Here is a 14799-nt window from a genome sequence, read left to right as displayed (position 1 = left end):
TGAGACTCTTTCACTCATTCAATTGAAAACAAAGCATCCTAGTCACTTATGGGAGGAAGAAGAGAGTCTGAGGGTCAAGACACATTGGCACTAAAATGGGAGAAATTCTGATTTTTTCTTACCCCTGAGACTGGAGCAACTTTTGGGCCAAAAGTAGCGCCAATCGGCATGGTTGACACGACTGACCAGTAATACAACTAGCACCGATTTAGGGATTCAAAGAAAAAATAAAAAATAACTTCACACAGGGTCAGACTTAACACATTAGAGGGTGGGCTTAACCAAGCAAGCACACAAACCAAGCTAAATGAAGCTCTCTAGTCATGGAGAAGATGGTCTAAAAGGCTTACAAGGTCGAAATCATGAGAGAAAAACACATTGGCCAAGATTTGGGGAAAACCATAATCTTCACTTACAGGCATCGGTGCGACTGCCTAACTCGCAATAGGCGCCATTGTTTCTTAGAAAATTGCACTGATCAGCACGACTGTCAGTGGATTAAGCGCATTGGTCGAGGAAGCTAAGAAAAAAATAAAAAAAAATTAAAACAGAGACCAGATCTGCTACTATGAATTTCAAACTCAGGCCAGTAAGCAGGAGAAAAGAAACAGAACCAAAGGGAAAAAGTGGAACTAGAAAAGTTCTCATGAAATCATGAAATCCAAGACAAACAAAAGGATTGGATCCCCAGTGGAGTCGCCAATTTGTGGTGAAGTAAAATTATAAGTGTGGACACAAATGAATTCCTCTAGCCCAATAATGGGTCTAGCCACAACTGATACATTCTATGGAAGATTTCCTTAGGTTAGAATCAATCAAGAGGGCCTACCTCTTGGTTGATTATCCTGCTTGATGATGTCCTCACTTGCTCACTCCAGCTATCTCTCGTTTCCTTCTTCAAGCTCTTGAAACAAGTAAACCACAACAACACACAAACATAATAATAGAAAAATTGCAATTCAACCTACATAACAAGTCAAGAAACATTAAAACATGAATATGTAATATTACAAAACATGTAGGAAATCAATCGATAGTTTCATATATTAATATCAAAGAGAGATTACAACCATTCGTCTTGACGTTGCAGTCTTCCTCTGACAAGACTAAGTTCCCACACACTTTTGCTATAATTCCACGATGGCTTCAAACAACAATAGTTTTAAATCTATTCCCTTTAGGCTTCACTCCAAACCAAACACACTTCTCCCTCACACAACTAGATAGCTACAACTAGTAATAGCTTGCTTGTCTACTCCAAACCAAAATGGCATCAACACTCAACCAAAACTCTGCAACTATAACACTCACACTAGCTTGTGCTTGGGAAGAAGGGAAGTTTAAATAGGAAATATGGATGGGAGATGGATCCTCTTCTCATGGGAGAAGGACTTATCCCTTGAGGTAGTTCCATCATTATAAGGGGAAAGGAGCCCAAACTGTCATCCTCGACCCCACCCGGCCAAACCATTTACCAAACTTCCGTTACGGAGCTTCTAGAGCTGGAAGCTTCAGCTCTAATTTAAAAAACTTTCAATAATAGGACTAGCACGACTGAAACACAACTTAGTTGCTCCGGTCGGCATGAGGAGTAGTGCTAATCTCTACACATCGGCACAGGGGAGACAAAGGGCATTAGCACCGGTCTTGTAAACTAGGCAAAACAAAAGTTTCAGTGGAAATGGTGCAAAATGGAAATGATCCGCTCATGAAGAGGGACACAATGGGAGTTTCTTCATGAAGGAAAAGCATGCGGGGTTCACTGTAGACTTCCTCTAGGATCAAGGAACGAGGAGTACAGGGATAGTGAAAAATGTTGTGTAACAACTATGTGAATTTCGCTCTAACTTGCCCAGCGTAGGTCAAAGAGGGCCTAAGTGCTCTATAGAGCACCCTCGCATGGACTTAATTGCTCTGCAACGCACCCCTGCATGGGCCTATCAGCGTTGGTCCCTCTAGAGGTCATTTCAGGATGTCTCCAGTCCATGAAATTGTCTAGGAAGGAGGCATTCAAAAGGTTGACTTGTTTAGGGCATGTAGCAACCGAAATTAGGGTTTGATGAGCCCTAAAACACTAATCTAGATGATGGGAGTGATGTGCCCAAATGGATCTGTAACAACTACCCCCTAAAGCATGAAGTCAAAAAATGTTAATGTCAAGTGAAATGCTTTATGATGTGATGAGGAGGTTCCGAAGTGGTTGGTGACCTGCATCGATTACAATACATAATATCATGATATTTTGATTTTTTCTCATGAATTGCTAAGGGAAGGCATACCCATTCTTAGCATATAAACTTTCATTACAAGTACATAGATAGTTGTCTACAGATATAGACCCATGATCAGAATGACCAACAATGTAAAGCCATTGTACAGATGATTTGGTACATTTCTTGAAATAGCAGCCTGGATGGATGAAACTAGATCTAGGGTATTCTATCTCATTCAATCGTTCGCTCAAGTATGAGTCTAACCATGTGAATATGTGATCTGAAGTCGAACATGGGAAGACACTGTCTGATTACTAGCCAATGATGTAAGCCATTAACAGACGCGAGAGAAATCACCGATAATGATAAAGATCCTCAAGGTACTGCAGTACATTTTTCATGGTGTGAATAGATGTTTTGATATCGAACACCATACAAAGTCTTTCGATCGAAGGCCAGTGATGTCAACCTATCCCTGAAAGCGAGAAACTTGCCATTGATGTATGAAAGCCTCAAGGTACTAGAAGGGTGTTTCTAAGTCAACTTCTTGGGTAATGAGATGATGTCGACAAGAAGTGACTTGTCGCAGGAGGGCCTTGTTGTATCCCACATCAACAACGTGAAACCAGTGTAATGACTTTTGGAGACGGAATTTGACTGATGACACAAGTTTCAGGAATGGTGGTCATGAAAATGAAGGTTTATGGTATTGCAAAGGATGAATTTTGACTGAATGATTTCTCTTGAACATGTCGATGACACTGAAATGAATTGGTGGCATTGACCCAAAACAAAGTGATGGATGGTATGATAGACCAAAGGTATGATAACCATCAAGCTAATAACCCAACCCAAATAGTCACGGTGATGAAGTGAAAGTTTCATGTTCAAGAGCGACCTACTACCAAAAGTGGTTTACCCCTTTTTCCATTTTCCCCAGTCATTGCTGACAAGTACCTCTTTATTTTTTTATCAATATTGAGGAGGATAGAATATGCTTGTTGTATAATTCCACCCTTTGGGTGAATCCATCACTATGTGATGTATTAACGAGCCTAGCGAAGGTGAAACTTGATCTTGTCATGATTGACAAGTTTGTCGCTATTTGATGTTTTAACGAGTTTAATGACAATTATAACTCGGTCCTTTTCATGTTTAGAGAGTTTTAAAATGGATGAAAAAAAAACTTCACAAGTTCTTTTTCATAGATTTGTCTCTTAAGCCCAAAAAATGTAAAACAATACGAGAGAGAACCTATTGACCATTTTCGATCAACGTATTCCTTTTTCATAAATAATCTATCTCAACCCGAAAAGGGTTAAACTTATACTAAGTAGATGTCATTTCCAATCCGTTAATGATTTGAAAAGGACAAGCGCTTGGCAATCTTTTCATATTTCGAGAGTTTGAAAAGAGCTTAAAGAGGACTCCACTTAGAGGAACGAGTGGTGTCTAGGATAACAGCTGGTTCCGGTGATGTTGGAACTTCTCAAAACATGTAATGGTCAAGAGGACGGATAATAAGACCACTCATTGCAACTGTTCCTCAAAAAGGGTAAAACAACCAAGTGAAAGCGTATGATCGGCCAAGTAGATAGTGGCGATGGAAGGAGAAAAACCAAGGCTCATCTGATGGGAGAGGTTGATAGAATGGAAATCACGAGGGTCAAAATGGATATGGGTTCATTTTTACACAAGCTTGAACCATTCGGAGCTATGATTGGATTCAATTTCATGTTTACACAAGCTTGAAATGAAAAACTATGCTTGGATTTAGTTTCATATTTACGCAAGCTTGAAACGAAAAACTATGCTTGGATTCAATTTCATTTTTACACAAGCTTGAAATGAAAAACTATGCTTGAGATTGGTTTACATGCCCCTAGCATGATGACTCGATTCTAGGTGCATTCCCCCAAGCTTCATTACATTCACCTAAGTAGACTACTCGTGGCTATCAGGTGGATGGAATGAAGGTTCATTTACAAGAGAACTTTGCTCCAGGGGACCTTGTTTCATTTTTTAATGAGCTTGACACAAGACAAGGAACTCTGCTCAGGGACCTGTTTCATTTTTTAATGAGGTTGACACAGTAAAAGAACTATCCTCATACCCTTGTTTCATTTCTTAACGAGCTTGACACAAGACAAGGAACTATGCTCATACTCTTTGTTTCATTTTTTAATGAGGTTGACACAAAACCAGGAACTATCCTCATATTCCTTGTTTCATTTTTTAACGAGGTTGGCACAAGACAAGGAACTATCCTCATGGGAGCTATTTCATTTTTTAATGAGGTTGACATAGTAAAAGAACTATCCTCATATCCTTGGTTTCATTTTTTAACGAGGTTGACACAAGACAAGGAACTATCCTTATGTGACCTATTTAATTTTTTAATGAGGTTGACACAGTGAAAGAACTATCCTCATATTCCTTTGTTCACGACCCATAAGAGGTCATGACTTTCGAGAGGTCCTCATTAGATGGGAGAACAATGCTCTGGAAGGGATAATTATCGTACAACATCATGGAATTGATCGTCTGTTGATGTAGGCACGGAACAGGTTGCCACATAATTGACCCGTGGCAGGGAAGATACCATTGGGACAAAAGGACCACTTAGGGAAGATGGTTGAATGGAAGTGATATTTGAACCAGGAAATGAAAGCTAGTCAACAGTGACAATTCTGCCTTCATGAGAGAAACACATCACTCGAAAGAGCGTTGAAACAATAGCTCCCATGTCATAAACATAGTTGCGCCCAAGAAGTAAATTGTAATCTAAATGGCCTGGGACTACCATCACATTGAGATAAACAATTTTTCCTCCCAAAGTAATGGGCAATTGAGGAAGGATTCCTAATGGTTGACTGGTTCCTCTGTTAAAAGCCAACAGATTCTGGGTAACAGGCACAAGTGGCGGTGAACCGAGCGCTTTCCAAGTAGTGGAGGAAAGGATAATCACAGATGCACCTTCAAATTCTATAATAGTGCTAGGTACAATCATATTACAAACTTGTACTATGATATGGAAAGGCACATAAGAAGGAAGACAATATCCTACCAGTCGATTCCAATCAAAGGAAGTGACCAGATTACTTGGAGGAGGTACCATAGGACCAAGAGAATTACCCCCTTGAGTTACAAGAATAGGAGGACTTTCCTCCTATTTTGATGGAACAAGAGGGTTGCCCCCAAGCTCATTGGAATCTGAAGAAACGAAAAGAACCTGAGTGGTATCATATTCACTCTCTTCGAGAAAGGTACAAATAACTGAAGGTGAAATCAGGTCAACTTTTTCCTCAACTTGTGATTGGTCAGGTATAGACTCATGGGATTCACATTGAGAGAGAGTGGGTTTGACCGATGGTTGATTTGGGTCAGTCACTTTATCAACTAGTGAAGGATTAAGGGATAGTCTCCTGTAACTAGATGGAAGTCGTTGTGGTGAATTAGGATGATTATCCAACACCTTTTTGGCTTCATCCAAATAGGGACAAAGGTGAATGAGGTGATTCCCTTCACATAACCTACAGGGAAACTTAACTTCACCCTTCTTTCCATGAACTTTACTACCACTAGTTGATGGTGTGTCACCAACATGATCTCCAAAAGTTGATGGCACAGGACGATGTGAACGAGAAGACCATTCTTCTAAGATATCAGGAATATCAGGACAATTTCAAAGAAGATGGTCTCCTGTACAAAGTTTGCATAGATATCAAACTTTGTGAGGCTTATTGGATGATTTCTCATCAGAAGTTGCATTCAAAGAAATGGTTGCTTGGTTGCCCCCTGCTGAATTTTCTTCTTCTTCTTCTTCTTAGCCACCTGGTTAATAGTGTCAATACTTTAACTAGGAGAAGAGGAAGAAGGGGAGGAAGGAAAAACCTAGGAAGAAGGCAAAGGGTCAACTTTAGGATCAACTGGAGGTTGATTTTGTCCAGTTGGAGGACTCGATTGTGGAGAAATCATTACATTTTGAACCAAGGAGGTTGAAAACAACCACACTGGCAAGCCAATGGAAAATCCCAGAAAGGACAATGTAGCCATATAAGGAGCACCGATATTTCCGAAAGGAGGAAAAGGATTAGGATTCCCATCAAAAGGAATTCCTTGATCGGTGGAATCCAGAGTTGTTGCCATATTTCTCAACCTAAGATAAACGAAGGAGTGAGCATGGAGGATGTTATCCGTGGTCAATTAATTTTATTTTAATCAAATTAACATAACAAAACAAAAGAAGGATAATCTAGGCAAAAGGATTACCAAGAAATTGTGAACTGCAGAATACCTGCCGGCGAACCGAGAAGTACAGGCGAGCAATCTACCAGAATGTTGTGTTTGATGTATCACAGTGTACAAGGTGGGTGACTCGGTTACCTAAGGATGGATAGAAACCTAATGTATTCCTCCAATATATACCCGAAAGTACGTGGAGGCCCAATCCGTGTTAGCGTTGTCTAATGCGAAACCGCACAGTGACAACATTCCTTTATACTTTAGATACTGTAGCACTGCCCTATATACCCAAAGGTACGTGGATGAGTTATGATATACTTACGTACGTGGAATGAGGTATCACACTCAGAATGTATCGCAGACAAGTTAGTGAAAGCTACTATGTTTTACGGCGTCGGAACACGTCTCTAGCATAGAACCTCTTAATGTTTTGTGTTAAGTTACAATGCTCCATTAGGTTAATTCAGATAAATTTTAAGTTGATCTTCTTAAGAATTTGCCTTTCAAGGTTCACCACGTGATGTATCTTTGCAATCCTAGAATGCAACTAACATGAGAAACATTCTTTCATTCAATTAACAATGAAAACCATAGCTAGTAAGGGATAGAGAAATTAGATCTTTGACAAAGAGCAAAGAGCACACCTAATGAAATTTCCCAAGCTATTCCTATCAAGCATTCACAAACTTTTTCAATGCACGATGCAAGTTTTTCTTTTCAATTCCCTTAATGTTGTGGTGAACATAAAAGGAAACTAATTCACATAAATAATCAATCTTTTTATAAGAATTAAGACTTTACGACAGTTCAGTTTTGAAGGAAAAGAAGACTTTTACGACACTTTCTTTCAAACAAAGATTAATTGACTATAATCTAACTTTGACGATGAATCGATAATGACAAAGAAATCATTTATGAAACATCAATCAATCAAGTCAAAGTAGGGCTAGCTAAGGAGATACAATCTTGATTTCAGAGACAACACTCATTGATCGTTTAGCAAGCAATCAAACATAAGAAATTTGGTGAAAAACCATATACAAAGGTGGAAAACTGACCCAAGGAGGATTAGCGTAGCCCTGAATGGGAGACAATGTGCTTTAGAGCACTATCCCTAAGACAAGGGTACTCTGCAACACACTGTGTCCCTTACAAGCCTGCATTGGTGACAGTAGGCCATTTCAAGAGGAAAATAAACACAGTTTTTGACCAAAATTCACTTCAACAAGGCTGAAATACAATCAATGAAAGGTGGTAAGGGCTGCTACAGTGTCCTAGGATGTGCTAAGCTACTTGGAATGAGGATCATTCCCCAGTGGAGTCAACAATTTGTTATGAAGAATTTGGTATCTACTGATAGATACTAATTCCCTAGATAAGTAGCCATATCTAGAACAATAGTTTAAAGCACTTTAACCTTTTTCTATAAACAATAGATAAGACAAAGAGAATGAGAGGACCTACTTGTACTTTCTCTTTCCTCTTGTCTCCTTTGTATCGGTCCCATCGCTCCTTCCTGTACTTAACACGCTTGAGAAGTACCTGTAAACATCAACATAAGACAAAGAACCAATCAAAGCAAAAGATCTATTGATTACAAGTAAGTGGAATCAGATACATTCACACATATAAGCATTCATATATTAAGATAAGCATATGGAAAAAGGTGTAAATACTTTATTGAATAGCGGGAAGAATTACAACCATGAAGCCTGATTCGAAGTCACTCTTCCAGCTTTGTTTCCATCCACATCACGTAATAAGCATGACATTCCAGAAGCATAACGACAATTACAATAGTCTCAAATCTCAAACTAAAATTATCTCCTTACAATTCATCAAAGTCCAACCCTTGATCACTTAGCTGAGTGCTCAATTTATAGGAAGATGGAGGAGGTTTTGTCATCAATGAGAGTATTGAATGGCCTTCCAAACTTAGAATTAGTTCCATGGAGGAAGGGATGAGAGGATAGGATGTATCTTAACTCATTCTCATCCATTTTTGAGCTCATAGGAGATGATAAGTGTGGGAATCTTCTAGAAGGCTCTAGAAGATAAGAATATTCCCCAAAACCTATGTGAATTTCGCTCAATATCGCCCAACATAGGTCAAAGAGGGTCTAAGTGCTCTATAGAGCACCCTAGCATGGACTTAACTACTCTGTAGTGCACCCTTGCATGGGCCTACCTGCGATGGTCCCTCTAGAGGTCATTTTAAGATGTCTTCAGGCCATGAAACTATCTGGGAAGGAGGCATTCAAAAGGTTGAATTGTTTAGGGCATGTAGCAACTAAAATTAGGGTTTGATGAGCCCTAAAACATTGATCTAGATGATGGGAGTGATGTGCCCAAATGGATCTATAACACCGAGGTGTCCATCTTGTTTTTGCATTTGAAATTGTAGCTTCTGGAAATCTTGTTTGTAACTGGGAAAGTCTTGTAAAACTGTCGCCATGCTCACTGAAATTTTCTCCATGGCCTTTCCCAGGAGACTTTTCATCATCCAATACAAGTACAGGGTCTGCTTGAACTATGTCACTCACCCTCGGGTATGCCTAGGGTTCGGCATGAGAATGCAGCAATCCTCCATCTCTATCTCTGTCATGCTAGCTTGGTGATTGAGGTCGGGTTCCCATTCCTCAATCAACCTTTTGATCTCTTCACTGGTCCCCTCCTTGTATGCTATAGCTGCTTCATTAATGAGGCTGATGACTGGTTTTCTACCTCCTCTCCTGCTTGAGGAGCTAGGCTCTCTGCTTGCTTAAGAACCTAAGGTCTCTTGCCTCAACCCTTAGCCTTACCCCTCGGGCCCATTTTCATAAGAACCAGAAACAAATATCTCAAGCACCTTATGACCAGCTCCCACACCATTATGAAAATTCCCTTTCCCCAGATGACACACCACCACTACAACGACCTCACGGATGCTTCGACACAGACCATGGTTGCGGAGCCCCAAAATATAACAAGCCACATGCCCCTTTGCATAGAAACCCAAAACAAAAGTTCCCAACCCCTCATAACCAATTCCAGCGCCATTATAACAATTCCCATGCCTTGGGTAACACAACACCTCCTCAATGACCTTGCAGATGCTAGGGTGAGACAACACTTTGACCGTAACCTCACAGACACTTCGACACAAGCTTTGGGTGCAAGGCCTCGAAAGCGGGCCAACCACAAGTCCATTTGCATAATCCCCAGAAACTAGTATTTTGAGCCTTGCATTGCCAACTCTAGTATCATCATGAAAATTCCCAGACCTTGGTTGACACTACCCTGCAAAAACAACCTCGCAGCTACTTCAACACAGGCCATGGGTGTGCAGCCCCATAAGCCAGCCAACCAAGTCACCCCCATAATCCACAGTAAAGTAGGATCTGAAAGTAAAACTAGAATTGATAACACCCCAACCCCTGACCCCTTGGTCTTCATACCAAGCTAAATAAAAGCACTCCCCATGGTTAACACCCCTGTCACAAAGCCCAATTAACCCCATGCTGGAGAGGAGGATCTCATAGCAAATCGACACCAAAGTGGTTCCGGTAAGGATAAAATCCTTTTGCCAAACAACCGATGCCATACATTTCCCCATCCCAATTGACCCCCTCTCGTCGACCAATTTCCCCCATGTAGAACACAAATACAAAACCAAACACTTAGATGCATGATGGAGGGGGGAAACAAGTTACATACCCGATTTCCCTCGCTTGGAGTTGAAGGATCCACTGACGCTTCTAGAGACGATGCACTTCACTGTTCACATAGTCCCTTCACCGGAATTGCTGTACTACCCTCGTTTGGGTGCGAAAATAGCCTACAAACCTCCCACTACACTTGTTGCTGGACTGAAAACTTAACCAAATACCTCTACCACCTTCCACTGCATTGATAACCATATACATGCATAGAGCCACCACACCCATCGCCTTGAGTGTGTGGGGGGCGGTAGTGGTGTACCTCGATGTACTTATCATTTAAAATGCCTTGATGGGGTCGCCCTCTGGCTCGCACCTTGATCGGGGGTTTGGTTTGATGTTTGGAGGCATTGGGAGTTTTGTTTGCTATTGTGCTCTAGGATCTCCTCCGAGGGCTGGAAGGTCTCGTCCCTAGGTTGAATTGGCCAAATTTTCTCAAGAAGGTCATTTGGATGGGCACACCCCTAGTTGGATAGGAAGTCTGCTGCTCTATTTCCTTCCCTCCTTACATGACTGGTAATTATATAGTCAAAGTTACGAAGAAGGTTTCCTATCTCTTGGACTAATCTGGTAGTTCTCCAGTTGTGGCTGAGCTTATCCCATTTGGTTCCCCGACTCATTTTTTTCACTGCGTTGACTACTAACCTCAAGTCGCCTTCAACTACAATATTTCTATAGCCTATTTGATAGATTTTTGGAGGCCTTATCTAACAACAACAAATTCGGCTTCATTGTTACTAGCATAACCACAATGATCTACATAAATAAGGCCATTTAGGTCTCGAGGTCTCAAAGAGGCCCCCCAGTCCTGCTAGACCTGGGTTACCCTTCGATGCTCCATCAAAACTCAGCTTGATAAATCCCTCAGAGGGGTCAATGAAGTAATTGGGTGAGTCCATTCCCCGTGAGATGACCTTCCAAGAGGATGGGGTGAACATCGCCGGTGATAGGTTCAATTGATGCATAATTATAACCTCGTTGTTGGGCACTTGTCACTCCTCAGGGTGCCATTTTTTCGCCAATATTATTTCCCAGATGTTTTGGATGGTCCCTTACCAAACAACCTCCTAGGGAAGAAGGTGGTTCTTGAATATTCTGTGATTGTGCTCTTTCCAAATGGCCCATAAAGTTAACCCAAAATCAAGCCCCCAGGCTCTGTTGAGGAGGTTGGAAACAATACTAAGAGGGGGGGGGGGTGAGTCAGTATTATCAAATCAATATAATTTTTTCATTTCCATATTCAAATTCATATACACTACTTCAGTTAAGGCAAACCGCATGTACACGCAACTGTGTTTAAAGCAACAAGCGTATATCCAGTAAACTTATGATTCAGTTAGTTGATCCTTAATGAGTGCATCAGAACATTATTAACCATATGAATAGTAAACAGGAGTAGTAAAACAGAACAAATCATCACACACTAGAAGTAGACATGAACACCATGATATAAGGTGGAAACCTAATGTGGGTGAAAACCACCTGCTGCAAGTTGTCTCTACCTTCTTTTAATAAGAAACTTCTTTTTACAATATTTCTATATTGGTGCAGCCTTATACCAGTACACAGGCTTCTACTTGCAGAAGGCTACAACCTTCTCTCGTTCTCCAGTTTCTCCTGGAAGGGAGCTACAACCCCCTTAGCTCTTGTACTAGTTGATGTACTAGTACGTAGGTGCCAGCCTACTGAATGCTCCAACCTTCACTCATTTTCTAGCTGCTACTGGAAGGGAGTTACCACCCCCTTAGCTCTTGTACTAGCTAATGTACTAGTACGTAGGTGCCAACCTACAGAAGGCTACAACCTTCTCTTTCATCCTCCAGGTACCACGTTTCATCAATTTTCAACTGGATACTCCTGAAGCACAACACCATAATCTGAAAGGCCACATTTCATCCAATTTTCATACTGGACCCATCAATATCATTGAAGCACAAAATCAATCAACACTAGCATCATCAATCTTTGAATCACTGAATCAATGAAACCCTGTCAACAAACTGCAATCACCAGAACACAGAGCAGAACACAGAACTCTGCAACAATGTTCAGATCTAACTGTATCATCATGTATCAGAGTGCATACGCTACTTGGAAGAGCCGAACCAACGTGTATACGCAACTTCACCAAAGCTAACCAACATATATTTCATTAATTACTTATTTATGTCTTCACTGCACTTCCTGACTTCACACATAACCAGATCATTACATATACAAGGATAACACGCATGTTAGCAACCAGATCTAGTCCATCAGATCACATAAAGATAAATCATTATGATCCTAATCCATTATAGATCTCATCCATCAATCACTGAAGCTAAACATAGTCAACCAATCTAAATACTGACACCAGTAAACAATCACCAGAACTCAGACTTTGCATCAACTACCAGAACCACCTGTAACTTAAAATATCATAATGTATATGGTATATGCTACTTAGATGTATATAACCTGTGTATGTACGTGCTTTTATCAAAGTCAGCCAGTGTATACATCTGTAAATATTCATTCATGAGTTGTAGCTATTTCAAACTTAAGTTATACTTAGATCAGAACATTACATGCGTCAGTATACAGATCTAGAATAAGCATAATCAAACCATAGATATGATTCATTTCAAACCATTTGATCCCGATCTATCCTTAGATCTTGTTCTCCATCAACCGGCGAGATTCCTCCTTAGCTCAGATCAAGCAAAGCATCATGAACCCATAACCTGCATACTGGATCTCATTCTTCATCAGATATTCAAGACTTTTTCAGTACCTTTGCCTAATGATCTTCTCCTCCTTTTATAGTCTCAGGCCTTACTCAATACCATGGTCCAAATCCATAAATAATCAATACCTTGGACCAAATACCTTGGATCAACACTTCAGACGTGTAAATATTCATTCATGAGTTGTAGCTATTTCAAACTTAAGTTATACTTAGATCAGAACATTACATGCGTCAGTATACAGATCTAGAATAAGCATAATCAAACCATAGATATGATTCATTTCAAACCATTTGATCCCGATCTATCCTTAGATCTTGTTCTCCATCAACCGGCGAGATTCCTCCTTAGCTCAGATCAAGCAAAGCATCATGAACCCATAACCTGCATACTGGATCTCATTCTTCATCAGATATTCAAGACTTTTTCAGTACCTTTGCCTAATGATCTTCTCCTCCTTTTATAGTCTCAGGCCTTACTCAATACCATGGTCCAAATCCATAAATAATCAATACCTTGGACCAAATACATCAACACTTCAGACGAGATACCATGGTCCAAAACCATAGGTCCAAATACCAAGGACTAAATACCATGGACCAAAAACCAATGTACGCACCTTCCCTTGCATGAAAGTGCGTGTATACGTATACACACCTTTTGGTCGGCTAACCCGCGTGTATACGCGGCTTTATCAAGTGTAACCTGCGTATATCTCCTTTTCTTCATTCTGTGATCTGTCATCTTAGTATGTTTCCATCAAGGACAACACCTGTATCATAATGCCAACAATCTCCCCCTTTGGACTTGATGGCAAAGCTAACTTGTCATACTGAGAACTATCATCTTAATGAGTTGTCATTGTTCATTATATCTGAACTGATTCCTTTGAGCTATCCTGCATCCCATGTATTCTGTCACATCTGATATCTCTTCTGTAGATTCATCTAGTTATATATAAATGATTTTTTCTTCTACGAGTGAGTTGCCATCAAGTACAACATATGCATCATAATGCCAACAGAGGACATAACTAGAAAAGATGTCTATCTGCTAGAGGAGGGTGGTTTCTCAAATTCTTTGGTTATCTTGATCCATTCTTCTGAGGAGATCCTCCATCTGTTTCCACTTTTGTTCAACAAAGGGGCAAGAGTTGAGCATGTGTTCCAGGTCTTCATTATGTTGTTTACATAGCATGAAAAATGATGGACCATAGATACCCCGTCATTGAAGTTGATCCCAGGTTAGAATGCGACCATTGCACACTAGCCATAGGAAGTAGGCCACCTTCGGCCACCAACCTCCTTCCCAAATCTTCTTTCATATGGGATTTTGATAGCCCGATTCACGACCTCTCCTTAGATCATAGGCCTCCTTGATAGTAAAAGTTCCTTTTGTGGTATAACCCCATTTGAGGATGTTTGGTCCATTTTTGATAGAAAGATTTCTAGATTCTAATTCCCTATCTAGCTGACTCCATTGTTCTGACTCAGGGTCCTGCGTTCAATCTGAGTGCTCCTTCCATTTCCTCCATCCTTCACTAGACTATTCTTCTTTCCAATATTGATCTAGTGTGTGAAAGTTCCTACCATTTGTGTATAGAAAGAGGGCACTTAAGTCCTATCTTCCATGAAGTTTCTCTCGCTGCTTCTAAGAGTCTTGCCAAAACAAGGCCATTTTCCATTTTTGATTTCCTAGTAGACATATTGTTGTATGAGGTCTCTATTTTATATTGCCATGTTCCAAATGGACGATCCTTTAGGGGGTCACGATATCTAAGAATATATTCTATTTGAGCTAGCATGTTGTATTTTCGAGTCCATATTTTTTTTCAAAGAGCAGGGCCACCTCCTATTCAACACCACCATAGTTTATCTCCCATTACTTGATTTAGGATATAGGGATCCTGAAGGC

Source organism: Pinus tabuliformis, chromosome 4_2 (genome assembly GCF_031772625.1).
Source record: "Pinus tabuliformis cultivar Carrire ecotype Pingquan chromosome 4_2, CPIR1, whole genome shotgun sequence".
NCBI classification, from domain to species: Eukaryota; Viridiplantae; Streptophyta; class Pinopsida; order Pinales; family Pinaceae; genus Pinus; species Pinus tabuliformis.
Note: the sequence above shows the minus strand (reverse complement) of the source record.